The sequence below is a fragment of the Jaculus jaculus genome, chromosome 3 (assembly GCF_020740685.1).
Source record: "Jaculus jaculus isolate mJacJac1 chromosome 3, mJacJac1.mat.Y.cur, whole genome shotgun sequence".
NCBI lineage: Eukaryota > Metazoa > Chordata > Mammalia > Rodentia > Dipodidae > Jaculus > Jaculus jaculus.
In genome coordinates, this window is record NC_059104.1 from 83166939 (window position 1) to 83185933 (window position 18995).

Sequence of the window (18995 nt, forward strand, 5' to 3'; positions counted from 1 at the left end):
TGACAGAAGGTACATCTCAGTTGGACTAATAGGTACACATGAGTGAGAAATGAAGGCTGCAGAGATATAGGTCTGGGTGTCAGGTTAGGCTTCACAAATATCTCAGCAGGATGTAGTGGTATTCCCTTGTGATGCCAGCACTAGGGATGTTAAAGCAGGAAGATAGTCAGATCAAGGCCAGCCTGGGCTTCAAAGTGAGACCCTGTCTCAAAGAAAAATAATCTGGGTTTCAATCCAGGCTCTTCCTTTGAAGTTGTGAATTTGGATTAGTTTAGCCCATCTACATTTTTATTTTCTCCTCAAAAAGTAATGGCATTAATGCCACCTGGATGATTTAATTCAATTATTACACAGTGTATCTAGCACTGAGGTGGCAGTCTAGTATGTGTGCAGTCGATTAGAATCATTTCAACTTTTGCCCTTTGAGACATGGTGAGTGAATTGTGGGTTTACTTAGGAAAGTTGGGCTCCCGGAAACAGCATGTAAGGAGCAGGGCATAGAATAACATTTCAAAAATGAGAATTGGGAGGGATCAAAAGAAATAGAGACTTGTTTGCTGGCTGACAAGCAAATCTAGGTTATCCAAATGTCTTGACCCTTTTCTCCAGAGCATCACTTTATGTGGCAGTGGGGTTGGTCCGCCTTGGCCGTGAAATGAATGTCTTGTCAGAACTCCATCATCCTCAAATGCATCGTGCCTTTTTTCCCCATGGCTGACAACATAGATAGCAGATATGCTAATGAAATCAAGGTTTGTGTTTGTGCCCATAAGCACACATATGTAGCATATTTACTCAGTGCTGTGTTGCTGAGGAAAATATTGCTTCTAACTTATTTTTTATATCTATTAATAAGATCTGGTGTGTGTAAACTTGTCGAAAAACAATGCATCAAAACCAGTTTAGTGTCACTTTTTTTTTGGAAAATTCCTTCTTAGGTAGCTATGTCATAATTCTTTCACAGAGAAAATGTGTTTTTCAGTCTTTCACAGAGAAAACATACACATGTACAATAAAACAAAGCACTTTAAACAATTATGTATCATATACCTGAATACATATTTAAAGTAAGTGGTATAACTTGCAAAGGACTTGGGAGCAGTACTGGCAGCTTTGAATGTGGGATTTAACTGTGCAATCTTTTGAATTTTTGTTTCATGCTTCTATCCTGTCAGGTGTGTAGGAATGTTTGTATGGCCTCTGGTGGTGGTGAAAGCCTTGGATCTCCATGATGACATTAGTTATTGCTGTTCTGTTTTGTGAGGAGGCTGGTTTTTTGGCTGGACTGAGGTCCACTAAGGCAGGACTGATTCTTTTCTATAGCCTGGATCCAATGACTAAAGTCGATGGTTCTTGCCATCATCCCTGGCACATTAGGTGGCCTCAGGGACTCTCCTTTTACCCTACTTCTGCCTTTCCCGTCCTGAGACCCATGGAGCTCCACTTTCTTGTACTCTACATATATTCTGTGAAGAGACATAATCTTGCCTCAGAGCCCATCTTTCTAGACACCTGTCTCCCTAATGTGATGGTCTCCCTATTTCTGTCCCTCTGCTTTCTGAACCAGTTGGCTGATTGCTGATTGACTTTTAGCTTTAGTCCTGTCTTATAATCTGCTGGGAAGATTTTCTAACTACTAATGCCTGGAACCCATGTCAGATGTGTTGTGAGTCTGAGGATTCATTCAAGGATGATTCCGCTGTGGGGCCAAGGCTGAAAACTGTGCCCAGGAGTCTTGAAGCCTCCCACAGACTAGGACATAGGCCAGTAGCCTTTGTGATTTTGAGTCTGTCGTGCATATTAGATGTTTCAACTAGAATGAGTCCACTGGCCAAAATTCACACCCAAGGTGGTGGGGGGGAGGACCAAACGACAACTAATTTTTGTTTCCTAAAGCAGAAAATGAGGGAATCACTTCTGCATTGCTTTGCTATCTTTTTGTTCCCAAACACCCTTCATCACAAACTTTTAGTGTTATTTTTTTAACCCTCAAATTCTAGTAGCTTTAATAATGTGTATGGTTCAGGTCATGACAATGAATAGGAGCCTTTAAAAATTTTAGAAGAAAAAGTTCTCCCTTGTTAAAGCCTATCATTCAGGTCCATTGTCATGAGGATAAAATTTCAACTCTGTATCAAGAAGACTCCACATGCTGCCAACACAAAACATCAAAAAACCCAGCCGAATCTGGAAGGAAGCCAGTTCTCAGATGGTTAGCCCATACATTGTGTTGAGAAGTGCTATATGAACTGCTGTTGGAAAATGGCCTACAATGTTGCGTGCTAGCAGGGGCATTGCTTTCCAGAAGCAACCAGCCAGACAAGATAGACACACCTGTGCAATAGTGGCACCTGCCTTAGTTGGTAACTAATGGTTCTCTGATTGGATAAGAGATTTGCTCAATGGAAAGAAACTCGTACATAGATCTGGGAACTTGGTCAGAATCATATGGAGACCAAGATCATAGACTTTAATGAGCATCTTCCATAAGTCTTTGGCCAAAAGAGTGGCTACACCCATCAAAATCTCTCTTAATTAACAATGCTTATCCCATTTCATCTACACAGACCTCAACCTCTGTTGGAGAATCTGTTTTTCTTTTTCAGAAGGCCATGTGAAACAAGAAGATAAAACACCCCTCACATATCATCCAGAGACCAGGTGAAACCACAGAGGAGCTGGTAAGATAAGCAAGAGTGCTGCTTCCATGGAAAGCCTGACAACCTGCTTAACTCTAAAGTAGACTTAAAACACACCCATCACAGCTCACGGAACTTTGTGGAAAAGGTGCAGAAATACATAAGCACCACAAAGTGGGAAGGGAATATCCAGGGGCATTGTCTGCCCCCTATAATGACTGACTGTTGTCTCACAACTCATAACCCACAACCCATGGTGAATAACAGCAATCCCACTGATGAGTGCCATCAGGGGAATGGGGTCAGGGAGGTAAGAAATGATGGCATCAACATACGATTTGTCCATACAAAGTTTTCTTCTTAATAAAAATAAATAAATAAATAGAACTGAAGAGCATTACTTGTTTTTCTTTCTCCTTTCCGCTATCAAAATATTAAAACTTTCTAAGAGAAAATTTTTAAAAAATAGCATGTGAGAGAAGAGTCAATAAAATTATTACATTTATATATACATCTATATGCATATGTATGCACTAGTTTCTAAGGCTACAAAAATAAAATACCACAACCTTGGTAGCTAAGACAAAAGGAATTTATTTTCCTTCAGTTCTAAATATTGGAAGGCTAAGGTGGGTGGCTGTGCTCTTGCCGGTGCATCCATGCAGAATTAGTTGTTCTGTATGCTCCCCGTGAGTTCTCATTCCCTCTACCTATGAGGACATGTAAGATTGGATTAGCATCCACCCCAGTGGCACAATTTTACTTAACTATTTATAGACTTCATCTCCAAACATAGTAACATTCCAATAGGTTGGGAGTTGACACTTTAACACATTAATTTTGGAAGACATGATTAGCCTGTAACACTGTCTTATTTATACCTCTGTATACTTATGAATGACCTAACACACACACATACATCCATACATCCACACATCCACACATGCACATGCACACACACAAACCCATGGCGCCTATTTAGCTAACAAAATGCATTTTTAATTAATATTTCACTTAATCCCAGCAAATTTTTATAAAAATTTATAAAAGTAATTATAACTTAAATTGTTTGGAGTAAGGACCACTGAGGCATAGAGTCTAGGTGACTTTAATCAAATCATTGACATATTAACTGAAAGAGAACTTTAATGTATGTGTTTCAATGTGTCCGTGTATATGTGAAAAATATAATAAAATAATAAAAACATCAATTGTTTTTTAGGCTGGGGAGATCAGTCAGTGGTTAAAGGCATTTGCTTGCAAAGCTTGCCTGCCCAGGTTTGATTCCTAGTACCCACATACACCAAGATGCACAAAGTAGCTCATGCATCTGAAGTTTGTTTGCACTGGCAAGAAACCCTGGTGTGCCTATTCTTATTTTCTCTGTCTACTTGCAAATAAATAAATAAAATTATTTAAAAAAAAACACTTCTTGAATCTATTATGTTTTTGAGAGGAATGTCCAATACCTTCATAGGAAATTATTTTTGTAAAACCTAGCATAAATGATGCCAGACCCACAAAATCAGTCTAAAATGGCTGTTAGTGGATCATAACAGAAGTTGAGTGAGGCATATAGAGCTAGGTCCATGCAAAGTACTCAAACTCACTAACAGCACAAAGATTTTTATTAGCAGTAGCTCTTTAGAACAAACATAAACATCTAAATAAATAAAACTAAATGTAAAGACCCTTTAAAAGAATCCATCTAGACAGATATAATAGAGAACACCAAATGAATTGGTATAATCCATGTTTTATTAGGTTACTTTATTTTATTTAATTCTTGAGACAGAATAGCGGTCTATAGCCCAGACTGGCCTCAAAATCAAGATCTTTCTGCATCAGCTTCCCAATGCTGGGATTACAGGCTACAATACTATGCATAGAACTTAAAATTTCATTTCTATATTTGTGAGGAGGGAGAGAGAGAGAGAGAGAGAAAGAGAGAGAGAGAGAGAGAGAGAGAGAGAGAGAGAGAGAGAGAGAATGGGCATACCAGGGCCTCTTGGTGCTGCAAATGAACTCTATGCACATGTTCCATTTTGTGCATCTAGCTTTACATGGATACTGGGGAATTGAAGCCTGGCTTGCAGGATTTGTAAGCAAGTACTTTTAATCACTGAACCATCTCCCCAGCCCTATTTATTTACTTATGCAAATCCTCACTATTGTCTAGTGTGGTCTAGAGCGCCTGGGCTCAAATTATCCTCCTATTTAGTTTCAAAATCACCTGGAACTATAGGCTTAGACATACTACCTTATTTTTATGAAGATCTTTGACTGGATTGTCTCACTTAATATTTATAGTGATATTTTGAGGATATCATATGATTATATGTTTTCATTCTATTTTCAAGAAAATTGAGATTCATGTATATGAAAATGAATTACCATTACCAAGATGTCAGTAAGTAGAGCTGTAAGTAAACCAAATATTTGGTTTCAGAGTCCATGTATGTGTAGTGTAGTATGCTACTTTGTGTTTTTTTTTTTTTTCTTAATTCTTCCCTACACAGAGGACTTAAATGCAAACCTTGTTATGCTTTATGTATTGTTGTCTGTCTATTTCCTAGCAGAAGTCATGGAATGTAGTATGTGTTGATGCTCTATAAATACTAATAACTATAATATAATATAATAAACAACTACTCAAGAATACCACTATTGTCAATCATAATGGCATCTGAATATTAAACACTGAAAATAAATATCGGGTCTTCCTTGAACATATGGTAAATATCAGATGGCCAAGAAACAAACGAAATTCTAGAAAATTCATTGAGAGTAAAAGTGAAAGAAGAGGGTTTACTCCATTAAAAAAAAAAAAAAAAAAAAAGAACAGAAAAGATAGAAGCTGGGCGTGGTGGCATACACCTTTAATCCCAGCACTTAGGAGGCAGTGGTAGAAGGATTTCAGGGAGTTCAAGTGCACCTTAGGCAAAATAAGTTTTCAGTTTAGAATTCTATACTCAACTAAGTTATCATACTTACCCATTTTCCAGAAATTCTTAAGGAAGTTCCTATGTTGAATAGATGTCTTTTAGTAAAAGGATATTTATGAATCAATTTACATGTATAGAGACATTTATCATCTGAAATAGCAAGTAGTACAGAGCAGAGAACTACAAAGTTAACTGAATGATGCCACCAAAGTTTAAGTTACTGTCATTTTTCTTGGCGAGGTACAAAATTCTTTGAGTAACTCCTTTTGCAGTATATGATTACTTCTCTAAGTAATTATCACACACAGATATGACACTAATCCGAAGAAGAAAGAGCTATTTTGTTATGATCTTTCCAAGATTAATAATATCCTGAGAGATCCCTCAACAAGTTTTCCCTCATGTTTCACACTGTAGAGTGGGTGATAAGTATGTCCATCCTTAAACCAATCAGCACCAATGTGGAAGACATGAACATTTACATGGTTGGTGCATGCAGCAGCTCAAGGTCACTAGTAAAGGGTTGGAATGCTGCACAACATGCGAGGCTCCATTAGAAAGACAGAAATATGTGTGCCAGCTGCCATGCTGCAGCAATGAAGTTCTGGACATGGAGACTGCTCTGGAAGGGAGTGGGGTCCTAGGAATAGCGCTATACAGGGTCACAAAGCACAGCTCTTTATTGAACAGCATAGGGGAAACAGGCAGAGAGAGTCTAGGTAAGTAGACACTGCAAAGACAAGGATTTAAGACACAATTTTAAAATTATATAGAGAAAAACTATGAAAAACTGGTATCTAAAGACAATGGGAAAAGCACAAGCAGTGTAAGAAAGAATTCTAAGTATGAAAACAAATTAGTTCTATTGTATATGATAGTAGACACTTTAATAATCAGCCCAGAAATGAAAATTGGGTTTACTTTTAGATGTAACTGCATCAATATTAACAGTGTAAAAGAAATGTGTATGTGAGATATTGGGTGATGGAGGGTGGGGTGATAATGTGAAGAGAAGAATTTATGGTAGAAGGAGCAAGGTTATTATCATACTTATTTTGCAGAAGGGCCAGAGGAGAAATTAGAAGGTACTATGTTTAGTTGGCAGTACAACAACAAAAATGTGTAACAGTAACAGTAAAAAAGGTTAATAATCAAGGACATGAATATCATTTACTAAGAAGCTGGGCAAAGGGTTAAGTTATATGAGCTAAGTCCCAATCAATCAAAGAGGGAATTAAAAACTGCTAAATTGAACCACTGAGGAAGGGACAAAGCATGTATTATCTACTCCAAAAAATACCACCAAGAGTTAAATGTTTGCTCTGAGTAGTTGCTTGGAGGGAAGGAGGCTGGAGCCTTTCATGTTTTCTTACCTTTGCTATGTGTACCTGTATCATAGAAGTACATGTTATCACAATTTATGCTTCCTTTCTGTTATCATAATGCAGGCACATTTTTTATTGTGCATTTCCATTCATAACCACATTGCATTTTCCTTGACAGTGTATAGCCGTTATAATGGCTCCTCTAAATGGCTATAGAATATTTTGTATTTTTTTGGCAGTCCAGATCCATTCATATTCTTCCTCAGCATGGCTGGGTTTGTCAATAACTGAGAGTGTTTGATGCATAGCAATCTATGGCCATAGAACAAAGATTTTTGTGGAATTTTTTTCTTTGAAAAGAACTAAATCTTGACCAGAACCTCATTAGCACCATATAGTAACCAAGTTCAAAGCACCGGGCAGGGCTGTGAGAAGGTCCCTGCTCATGACAACAAGCCTTGGGTGGTACACACACGCACACACACACACCAAGATCCTCAAGACTGGATGCTGCTCCTCACAGCCTGGACAGTATCAACTTAAGATGGTCCTTTGCACACACTGCCCTCAAGTTCATGGGAAATGAAGTTGCCAGAAAGAGGAGGCTTCATTTGCAAGGCTCGGGAGTATGGTTTTAATTATCCTTTAGATCCATAAAACAGACAGGGGGTAGGGACAGATTTATGGGTTTAAATTCTCTTCTTTGCCATTGATAAAACAGTATTTATCAGGTGTGGGACACATGGCAGCTCTAAGGAGTGCCAGACATGGATCAAAAGCAGAGCATAAAAACCTTCCCCTTTCAACATCCCTCATCTCCTCCTTCTATCTATAAATGGTCACATTGCCTCCTGACTCAGAAAGGAGATTCATTCTGGCATTCTGCTTCTAGGGGCTTTGGGAGGGAGCCAGAAGCTGGCTCCTGTATGTCAGGTCTACTTACCTCTCTTTGATGTTTCCTTCAGAAGACAAGGACCACTGCAAAGGCCTTAGGGTGAAGTGCTCTCTCTGATACTGTGTTAGAATGTCCCTTCATAAGGAGTCATTAATGTTCTTTTCCATAGTGCAATTAGGTTGCTGCATGGCTGGATAAAATGTGGTGGCTCATTCATTCATTCATTCATTCACTCACTCATTGATGCTTATAGAGAATTAAGCAACTGCCCTCTACACTGCCAGGTCATAATAGAATCTAATGAAAGTCGAAGATTCTCTTTCTCAGTACACATATTGATATTAATTGACAAGTAATTCCTGCATATAATATATTTAAAGATTATTAAAATTGTTGTGAGTTGGGCTGGAGGAATGGCTTAGAGGTTAAAGTGATTGCCTGAAAAGCCAAAGGACCCAGGTTCAATTCCTCAGGACCCACATAACTCACTATGTATCTCTCTCTCTCTCTCTCTCTCTCTCAAATAAATAAATGAAGCAAAAAAGTTTTTATTAAAAAAATTGTTATGAGTTAAAACTCCTTCCCAAATTCTAATGTTGAAGGCCTAAACACAGTGCTATGGTATTTGAAGTTAGAGCCTCTGAGGAAGTAATTATGAATAAGTGAGGTCATGGGGTAGGACTATCATCCTTATGAGAAAAGTCACCATGATAACAGGCTCCCTTCTCTCTGTCCTGAGAGGACTCATGAGACCGTGACCTTTGGCCAGCCAGGGAGACGCTTCATACTCCAAACCGCATTTACTTGAATTAACCCTGGACTTCCAGCATACAAAACCATGAGAAAATGAATTTCTGTTGTGTAAGCCCAAGTCTGTGGTAGCCAGAATTGACTGATTTCAATCGATAGGAAAGGAGGGAGCATTCAAGGTAAAATGCAAAAATCCAGGTAGCTATCATGAATGCAATGTGGATGAGGGATAACAGGTGTGGAGAGTGTGTCCTAGCGATGCCCATTGGGCTAGAGTTCCTGAGGGTGTCCATGGCTTGTGAAACAAGAGCACAGGGAGGACAGAGCCTGGCACTCAGCAAGTACTCAGTGAGTATGTATTGAGTAAAGTGAGAACACTTGGCTCCCACACAGGTCAGGGACACCTAGTGCCTGCACTGGGATTTAATTTCAGTCTTATCATTGACCTCTATTAGTTTGGGATACATCAATTTTTCATTTTTAGATGCAGATGTCTCATCTTTAGCATGTAGCTGTATTATTTATGACATAAAATTGTGAAGACCATTTATCAATTCAACATATTTAAATTTGTTTAATTACTACGTGTGTGAATACAATACTATTAAGTAGATTAAGTAAGATGTCAAGGGACTTAAAAGAGTACATTGGAAAAGGCAGAAACAATTGCAGACTAATTTGATAGCTGAGAGGCAGTGACGTTTTTGACAAGCTAGGAATTCTCACCCAGCAAGGCAATCTTTTCAAAGGCTAAATCTGGTCACTCCCTGCTACTGCACCAGATACTTGCCGGCTTTTCTTTGTTCCCCCTATTTGTATGATGCCCCACCTTGATTTGTCAGTCACATGGGTGATGCTCAGCCACACTACCCTTCACTGTTTATCCAAGATATTAAACATTCTTTCGCCTCCAGGCCCTTTTGCTTCCTGTTAACACTACCTGAAATTCTTCTACAGAAACTTATGACTCTAGGACAACCACTTTTCCCTTCTCATATTTCCTCACACATCACAGCACAAAACACCTCAGCCTGCTTTGCTCATTACTCTCTCCCCAGAGCTAGGGTACTTGGGATGCACAATTACTGCTTAACTAATATTTGTTGAATCAATCACTGGAATTCCAAACTAATGGAAGTTCAATAAAATGAATGTAGCTGGCCATAATCATATTTTAATTAATTAATTAATTGATTAAGTGGTACTATGGATGAAACCGAGGGCCTCCTGTATGTTAGGTAAGCACTCTAACACTGAACTATACCCTTAGTCCTAATCATTTTAAATATAGAAAATTAGCTAGTTAATGAAGAGCTGCAACTGTAGCTTTTGTTTGAACAACTCCAGACATGAGAATTCACTGTCTAAGAGTGAATTCCAGATTTGGGAGTAGGTAATGATTTTTAAAATATGATCTTTAGGGCAAGATGGCGGTGCGGCGGCAGCGGCAGCCGCAGCGGCAGGCGGGCGCGGATGTTCCGCAGCCTGCGAAGTCTTTGGCAGATACTGCTGACCCGCTGAGCCGCGTGCTTGGAGGTGTCCGAGAAGGCGGTGCAAGTGCCGTGCGGACACGTCTTTTGCTCTGCATGCTCGCATGAGTGTCTGAAGCCGAAGAAGCCTGTGTATGGGGAGAGCTGCAGCACTCAGGCACCTGGCGTCCAAGCAGGAGCTCGAGCAGCAGATCACGAGCACAGAGACTTCTTGCCATGACTGAAGTAAGAATTTACTCCTAAGATCCGGGCCCACGCGGCTACCTGTACCAAGTACCAGAATTACATCAAGGGGGGCGTGAAAGCGACCACCAAGGACGTGTCTCTTTAGCCAAGAAACGTCCCAGACCGGTACACATTTCCGTGTCCTTACTGTCCCGAGAAGAGCTCTGACCAGGAAGGACCCGTGGAGCACTGCAGATTGTCTCACAGCACAGACACCAAATCTGTCTGTCCAGCAGGCGCCTGGATGCGCTGGGGAGGCCCTGACTACCGCAGTGTGAACTTCATGGAGCACGTCCAGCGCCGCCACCCGTTTTCTGTGACACCTTTGTGGATCACGACGTGGATGAAGAGGACGTGATGAGCCAGGCGCTGCAGCGCTCCATCCTCCACCAGTGAGCCACCGCCACTGCCCATGTTCCAGAGCTTCCACCATGCGCGTTAGGTGCGAAGGCGCCGACTGCTATGCCTCACCCTACTACAGACCTGAAAATGAGCCGTGGCACGGGACAGGGTCTCCCCACGGAAGCTGGCTCCTAAGTCAGAACCCTGTTTCCCTTTGGGCTCTCTTCCCCACTGTTCGTTGTTTTTTCACATGGTCTAGTCTGGTCGCAGGCACTTCCTACAGTTTGCGCCGCCTCTTCTGGAGGAGACTCCAGCTCTGACCTCCACGTGTCCTTGTTTCCTGTTCTTCCCTGTCCACTATTCCTCTCAGATCCTCTGAGCCAGCAGGGCCTTCACCGGGTCACACAACGAAATGGTGGCGTCTCCTGCCCTTGTCCCCCAGGTGTCAGCTCTCCAGGGCTTCTCCTGTGCTGCTGTCAGGGCATTTGGCAGCATTCCAGGGACACTTCATGAGTCCTCTGGAGCAGACAGCGTGGTTTTCCATAGCAGTGCTGAGGTTCTGAGTCGTATTTTCCTATGCCTCCTGCACACTCGTAGAATAAACCGGTTCCATCTGAAATACCTGCAGGTGCCTGTATAGGACAAACTATCACCATGTATTTTTATTAGAAGTATTAAGAGTTGGAACGTGTTATCTGTAAGTAGGGAGAGGTCACCTTAGAGGTGGAGGGCCACAACTTTCTGGTTCTGTTTTTCAAACTAATGCGGTGTTTTCAGGTTGTTAGGGTCGAGTGTGAGTGTGCGTCTACTGGATTCTGCTTGTGTTTTTTTTTTTTTTTTTTTTTTTTTCTTCCCCTGCTTATGTTCTTGTTCGAAAGTGTGATCAGGAGGCCTCAAGTGACTAAGGAGGTTGGCGGCTCTGGTGACCACTGGTCCTTTCATCTGCTGCTTGGTGACATGGATGAAACTGAACATTACTTTCCTGTCACATGTGAATTCTTTATGACACTGCAGTGTGTAGGTCTGCATTTAAAACACTGCCTTTCAGTGCAGAGGCTCTGGGAGAGCAAGACTCACCTGTTTTCCTCTTCCACCAGCAGTCACAAGCTCTGCGGTACCTCAAGAGGCTTGATGTTCCTTTCTTTCCCTGTGTTTAATACTGATAGAGCCCGTGGTACAGCTGTCCGCCCTTCTGTACTCAATGGTCCTCTGATGGGTCTAGACTGTTCTTCATGCCCTGTGTGTCTAGGATGACTGTGGAGGATTTTTTTTTTTTTTTTTTTTTTTTGAGATTGCCAGCAGTAGTGGGCTTCTTTCTGCCTGTCTGCCAGGGAAAACCTAGGTTAGAAGCCTACTGATCAGCAGAGGCTGGGCCCACATGTGGCACAAGATTTTTCTCGTGTAATATTATTTTGAAGGAGTCAGATGGTAAGGTCACTTCTTCTAATTTCTGGAATAGGTTTGCTCAGGCCTCCCTGAGTTCAGATCATGTCTCAATAGGTGCTTGGAGGGAAGTCTGACCAAATCTTTGTCTGAAGAGAAGAGCATGTCCATCTTGTAGGGGCACCTAGAAGCATAGATCCTCATGTTAAGTGCACTTCAAGTATTTCTAACACGATGATTTTCCAGAAAGTGAGATTTTTATGTTTTGGGTTTAAAAGTGAAATATAAGTAAATTTCCTAATTTACTATCAAAAGTGATCTTTATATTTTATAATTACAGTACAATAAAAAAAACCAAACCACTTGGATACAAAATAAGTAAAGGGCTTACATAGACATTTCTCCATAGAACTCATACAAACAATCCACAAGCTCAACAAGCGTTGGTAAGACTTAATGAAACAGAATTGGAACTATTGCACTGGCGACAACAATGTAAAATGAATCTGCTGTGGGAGACAGCACAGTGGCTCCTCAGACAGTGAAATATAGAATGGCTATAATGTCCACCAATTTTGCCTCTAAGTATGGACCCAAAAGAATCTAATGTAGGACTGAGGTTTCCATATGCAGTATTATTCATAACAGCTTAAAGATGAAAGCATTGTGTAGAAACTATCAACCTAGTCAAGAGGCAGCCTACAGAATGGAACAAAATCTTTGCCAATTGCACATGTGATGGAGAATTAATGTATACAATATACAAATAACTCAAAAAACAAAATATCAAAAACGCAAACAACCTACTCAAAAGGTGGGCTAAGGAACTGAAAGAAGAAATACAAATGGTTAATAAATATTTTTAAAAGTGTTCAACATTCTTATCCAACCAATCCAATCCAAGGGAGATTCAAATGCCAACTACTTTCAGATTCAATCTCTACACCAGTCAAATTGGCTGTCATCAAGGAAACAAATGGCAATTTTTGGCAAAGGAGTGAGGAAAGAGGAACTTTATCCACTGTTGGTGGATTGATACTGATGTAGCCAGTAGAGAAATCCATATGGAGATTTCTCAAAAAGTTAAAACATTAGGGCTGGAGAGATGGCTTAGTGGCTAAGTGCTTGCCTGCGAAGCCTAAGGACCCTGGTTCAAGGCTCAACTTCCCAGGACCCACGTTAGCCAGATGCACAAGGGGGCCCACGTGTCTGGAGTTCATTTGCAGTGGCCTTGGCCCATTCTCTTTCTGTCTCTCTTCTCTCTCTGTCTCTCTCTCTGCTTGCAAATAAAGAAATTTTTTAAAAAGCTAAAAGATTAAACTACCATATGACCCAGGCATATCAATCCTGTGCATATACCCTATAGACTCTACACGTGCTCATTCATGTCTCCTACTGCTCTATTCACAATAGCTGTGAAATGGAACCAACATAGATGTCCATCAACTGATGAATAGATAATGAAGATATGGTACTTATATACAATGGAATTTTATTGAGCTGTAAAGTAAAATAAAATTATGAAACATACAGATAATGGATGAATCTAGAAAAAAATTATACTAATTGAGGTAATCCAGGCTCAGAAAGACAAATACTACATATTCTCTCTTATATGCAGATATCAGCTTCAAATTTTAGATATGTATGTAGGCAGTTGTGAGAATCAGTAGTGGTCAGGAAGGTAGAAATGGGCCCTGATGGGGCAGGACAATAGAACACATGCAATATGAAAGTAGAGCTGCTGACTACTGAGGATGGAACTGTTTATGGGGGATAGAGTAGGAAAGGAAGGAAAGGAGGGGGAGCATTCATCAAAATTGAAGGCATACGTAAAAGCCATATGGAAACCTACTTCTTTGTTAGCTAATTAAGAAATGATTAAAGGGCTGTAGAGATGGCTTAGTGGTTAAGCGCTTGCCTGTGAAGCCTAAGGAGCCTGGTTCGAGGCTTGATTCTCCAGAACCCACGTTAGCCAGATGCACAAGGGGGCGCATGCATCTGGAGTTCATTTGCAGTGGCTGGAAGCCCTGGCGCGCCCATTCTCACTCACTCTCTCTTTCTATCTGCCTCTTTCTCTCTCTGTCGCTCTCAAATAAATAAATAAAAATGAACAAATTTTTTTTTTTAAAAAAAAGACATGATTAAAACAAAAAGGTGAATACTCCCAAGTTCTATGAATGGGTAAACAAAACTGATCCATAGCTGCACTGAAATATTGTTCAGCTTTAGAAGGAAGGAGATTAACACATAATAGAGGGTAGATGAGCCTTGAGGGCATTGTATCAAGTGAAGTGTGCCAGTTACACTGTATGATTCCCACTTGAGTAGTCAAATTCATAGAAACAGAAAATAGAATGGTAGTTTCCCAGGCTAGGGGAAGTGAGAAATGGGGAGCTATTTAATGGGCTCAGAGTTTCAGTTTGGGGAGAAAAAAAGCTCTTTGTATGGATAATAATGATGGTTGTACAGCAATGCGTATGTATCTAAGACCATTGAATTCTATATTTAAAAAATTATGATGGTAAATTTCATGTATCACAAGAACAAATTACTCAAATGGCCTTCTTTTACCAAGCTAGAAAGAAGGAGGAATCTTGAGATTCCATCTGAAACACTTGAAGGCAGAAATAAGTATTTGAAACAAAAAGACCCAAGTTACCTTTTCTTTTCTCTTGAATCTTCCCTTCTCATGTGCTTGTCATATTTCCTGTTTAACCTGATGTCCTAATTATTCTCTGTCATTTGATTTGGGATTGCCAGAGACCGGAAGCTGTGGGCAGTGGAAGATGGTAGCAAGCAATGTTCTCAGTGTTCGTTTCATGGACATATTAATGAATGTTAAGATGCTATGAGGTAACTTTAGAAATGATGAATTTTGTGGTCAAAATGAATGAAAATGTTACTTTTTGTGATATTCTTTCAGGATTTTCCAGAGCATTTTACAGACAAATGAACATTGTCAATTTCTAAGAGTGGAGGAGAGTATATACAGGACTCATAAACATATTTGTTCACAGTGCTATTTTTCATCTTAACAAGGTTTTCCATGAAGCCCCATTAGGACATCTTTCACTAGGGTAGTTGTTAATTCTGTGGTCTTTTCTGGTTGCATCCTTTCAGTTCAAGAGTTTTATATGTATTGTTCAAACACAAGGATTCCTTCTGGATCTAGGATGGGAGCTTCACTGTTCTCAGAAAGAATTTCCCTGAATTGCCTTTTGAAAAAGTCAATACAATTTTTTGGCATGGTACAGATCAAGACTCTGCACATAGAAGAATCACTGCCACCTAAAGTAGGCTGTGTCTGAGTCATGTTGTACCACCTCACTCTAGGACACCACGCCAATCGTGCTTTGCTTTTCCAAGGTTCTGAAAACACACGATGTTTATATACAGGTACATAATTTCTTACTCAAAATTCCCACTTTTTTTGTAATTTGGGACATTTTAAATCTTAACATACAGTGTGATGCTTATACTATTACATTAAACCCTATCAGGGCCTGAGGGTGTTTTTCAGAGGATAAATGCATCTGCATTTACTTGTTAACCATACTTAGTAGATGAATAAAGACTATAAGTTAACTTTTATTAATCTATATCAGATTTTGTTGCCAAAGAAGTTTAGTGACTCACTGTCAACAAATTAGTTTCAGAGCTTTCTAGATTCAGATATTGTGGATAAAAGATCATGGAACTTTGGGTTTTAATGACATTAGGACCTCATAGTTTTGAATTATCTTTTCTTTAGAGGAATAGAATTGAATTTTCCTAGAGAATATAATTAAGGATGAAGGGAAACTACTTTCTTCTAAACTTGCCCTCCCATAACCCTTCTGGCTAGACCACCTCTAATACATTTTTAGAAAATACTATTTCATTTGTACTAACTCAGCCAAAGAAGATGAAAAAGCTCCAGGTTAGTGAAAATAAACAGGGAGTGACCACAGAGAAACTGTAGAATGAGAACAGTAGTAGATTGCTCATAAACTTTCCCATAGTGAGTGTCATTGAATATACACAGTGAGATAAGTCATGAGCCAAACGTTAGACATGTAAGTGTTACTAAGCATCTGTACAGTGTTTGGTGAATACCCTTATACTCTTGATGCTTCAGCCACCACAACTATAACATGAGGACTGGATAGTTAGTGTTATAGTTAATTTAGTTCTTCTAAGCAAAATTACCTTATCCACTAACAGGTCCACGATCAGTGATGTTTCTGGCAACAGACAGGCAATTTATAATACTAGTATCTTCCTGCTCCTGGAGAATGGACATTTAGGAAGTGTGCTACCTTGAAAGTCACATATGCAAATAAGTTTTTCCAACTGTATGGATACTGTACTTGCAACATATTGAACTCTCTCTCTCTCTCCATATATATATCATCAGACAGCTAATATATATATATATAACGTCTTCAACATGGACTTCACTATAGAGTTTAAAATTCACAATTGCAAACCCCAGTGAATTACCAGTAGAAGAATGAACATCATGCATTTTAAAGTTCATCAGATATGTAACCCTACAAAATAATCATAAGAAATATCCAGACAGAGAACTTTACCCTTCGTTTTGTTTATTTTTTTTCTGAGTCTAAATAGCACTCCAACATTCAGTTATGAACAGACAGAAAAACAGCAGAGAGATTATAAAAAAACCAAGGCTGAATTTCAGTCACACAGCTCTCAGCAAGAAGCAAAAATAAACTTTTAAATGATGTTCCTTTTCCATAGCTCACACAGTTAGGTTCAGTAAAAAGCAGTTTAAAACAGGAAGATTTACCCCCTTCCTTGTCCCTCCTCACTATTCCATCTTGTTGATGCTGTAATGTCTCCCACACTAATAAAAGATTCCTGGGACTTTGCCTTTTTCCCTGTTCCTGTGAACTACCCAATGACACAAATATTGCAATAGAGGCTGTCTGTTATTTTTGCATTATCCTAATGTAAACAAAATAGCACAGAATCACCACCTAGGGGTTTAAGTGGTCCAGTTCCTCCTTTATCTAATTGCAGTGATCTGTCTGTTGTCACAGTTAGTTTGTAACAAAGCTGTCATCAATCATAGATGCAAGACCAGCAGGCCTTTTTCCTAACCTCCATGCTGCCATCAGAGGTTAAAGTAAGGTAGTTTCCCTTCTGACTCACTGTTGTAGCATAGCCCCCCTTTGTGGCATCAAGTTAGACAGCTTCCACCATGACATGCTTTCACTATAGCAATGAAATCCCTGTCTGGTGTGGAGTTAGTGTCCACCACGATATGCTGACTCACGTCTGCAGTGAAGCCTTTGTTGTGGCATGGAGTTACAGTGCTCCACGATGACATGCACCTCATGTAGTTATATCCTTAAGTTCACACCTGAGACATATTAAGGGGAGAATTGAAAATCATATCCAGCTGCACGTTAGCACATGTGAAACAGGGTTTTGCTGTTGAAAAGTTTTAAGTGCATGACTAGTACACCTCAAGGCAGGGCCCAATCTTTCCTGAGAACCTGCCCTCGCTTTCTGCTCTCCTCTAATCAGTCCATTCAGTTTTGGGTTCTCTTTCTTACTGAGCAAAATGTCAAACAAATTAAGAATATCCTCTATAAACCCCTGGTTTCTACACTCTCACCCCCTTGAGAATATTTCAGGGAAAATCTGACTCAAAACTTACCCATTTAATAAATTTTTAGGAACATAGTTAAAACAAAGACCTTAGGCAAGTTTTCTAGTGCTTCATCCTGTGTTCTAAATCTTTTTTTGGAATACTCCCCCATTGTATTACTTATATTATTCCTCCAGAATTCTCTTTGCTCCTCACCTTCACCACTGTGACTTATCAACTATGAACTGGCATAGCATATTAGGATTATCAGTGCAAACTTGCTGATACTCAACTGTTTTAGATTCCAAAGGAGACAGTTTAATTTCAACACAGCGTAAGGTAATCAGGAATATACAAATTTTCATTGTAGTAGTTTATTATTCCTCAGAGGAACCATGTCATAAAACCATGACCTTTGTTGAACATTGTAATACAGAAACATAAATATTTTTAAGAAAAAAGTGCTGAAGCAAATTTGTTTGCTTAGGATAAAATGTTTATTATATCGGTTTGCCTGCAACAATCTCCAGGCTCTCTCTGCTGTACAGCGTGTGTCCTTATCAGCAATGATTCTGGATCCCCTCCATAACAAAGTGCTAATAGCAATTGTTGCCCCATAACAATAGTCCCACTTTGCCAGGTTGAGTTTGGTAGGCCAGCTTCTGCTGGGTTGTCCAATGCTCTGTGTGTCTCATATGAAGACAGCCGAGGTCTCATGTACAGTTAAGTCACTCTTTCCACATCCAGCTAAAGAATGCCTCCCTTTTCAATGGGGAAATGCCAGATTCTCACTGGTCAATGATAGGTATGAGTTCTGGGATGCGTGGGTGAGCTCATTCTTCTTAGACTTGATAGAGCTAAAAAGGGCCTTTGACATGCTGTCCCACTAGCCACTTGACTTCCCAGCCAGTTGTGATGTGTCTTAGCATGGCTCTAGCCATGGCAGAAGAGCTGCTTGAAGCCATTAAGCCATCAGACAGCAAGATCTGCAGCAGAAGAAGCATGTTATGTTAGGTGTAGAGAAACACATCTGTCAGTGAGTGTTTAGGCTATGAGGATTTTATCACTTGCTGTGTGGTATAGATTGATAGCCACTGTTTTGGGTTTTGGGACACTTTTCAGGGGCAACAATCTTTTCTTTGTCAGAACAAAAGTTCAAACATAATCAAAGTGCCTCTGGAATAAAAATGTAAGTAACTAAATTTTCCTTCTCAAGAAAGTTGATTATGTATGTCCCTTGCATCTACTTTTGTCCACGGGGCCACTCTTGGTGGAGGCTGCAGTCTGTCCTATGGTTATGCAAATGCCCACCCCAGCAGCATCCCCTAGAAGTGAGCAGTTATGTTAAGAAAGCTGTTGCTCCTGAAGGAAACAATTCTATAACTGGGGTATGAAAGGT

At 39.9% G+C, this 18995-nt stretch overlaps 1 pseudogene; it reads left to right on the forward strand.

Annotated features, from left to right (window-relative positions):
* Positions 1-9981: 9981 nt before the first annotated feature.
* LOC101617145 lies at positions 9982-10665 on the forward strand (annotated as a pseudogene).
* The last annotated feature ends 8330 nt before the right edge of the window (positions 10666-18995 follow it).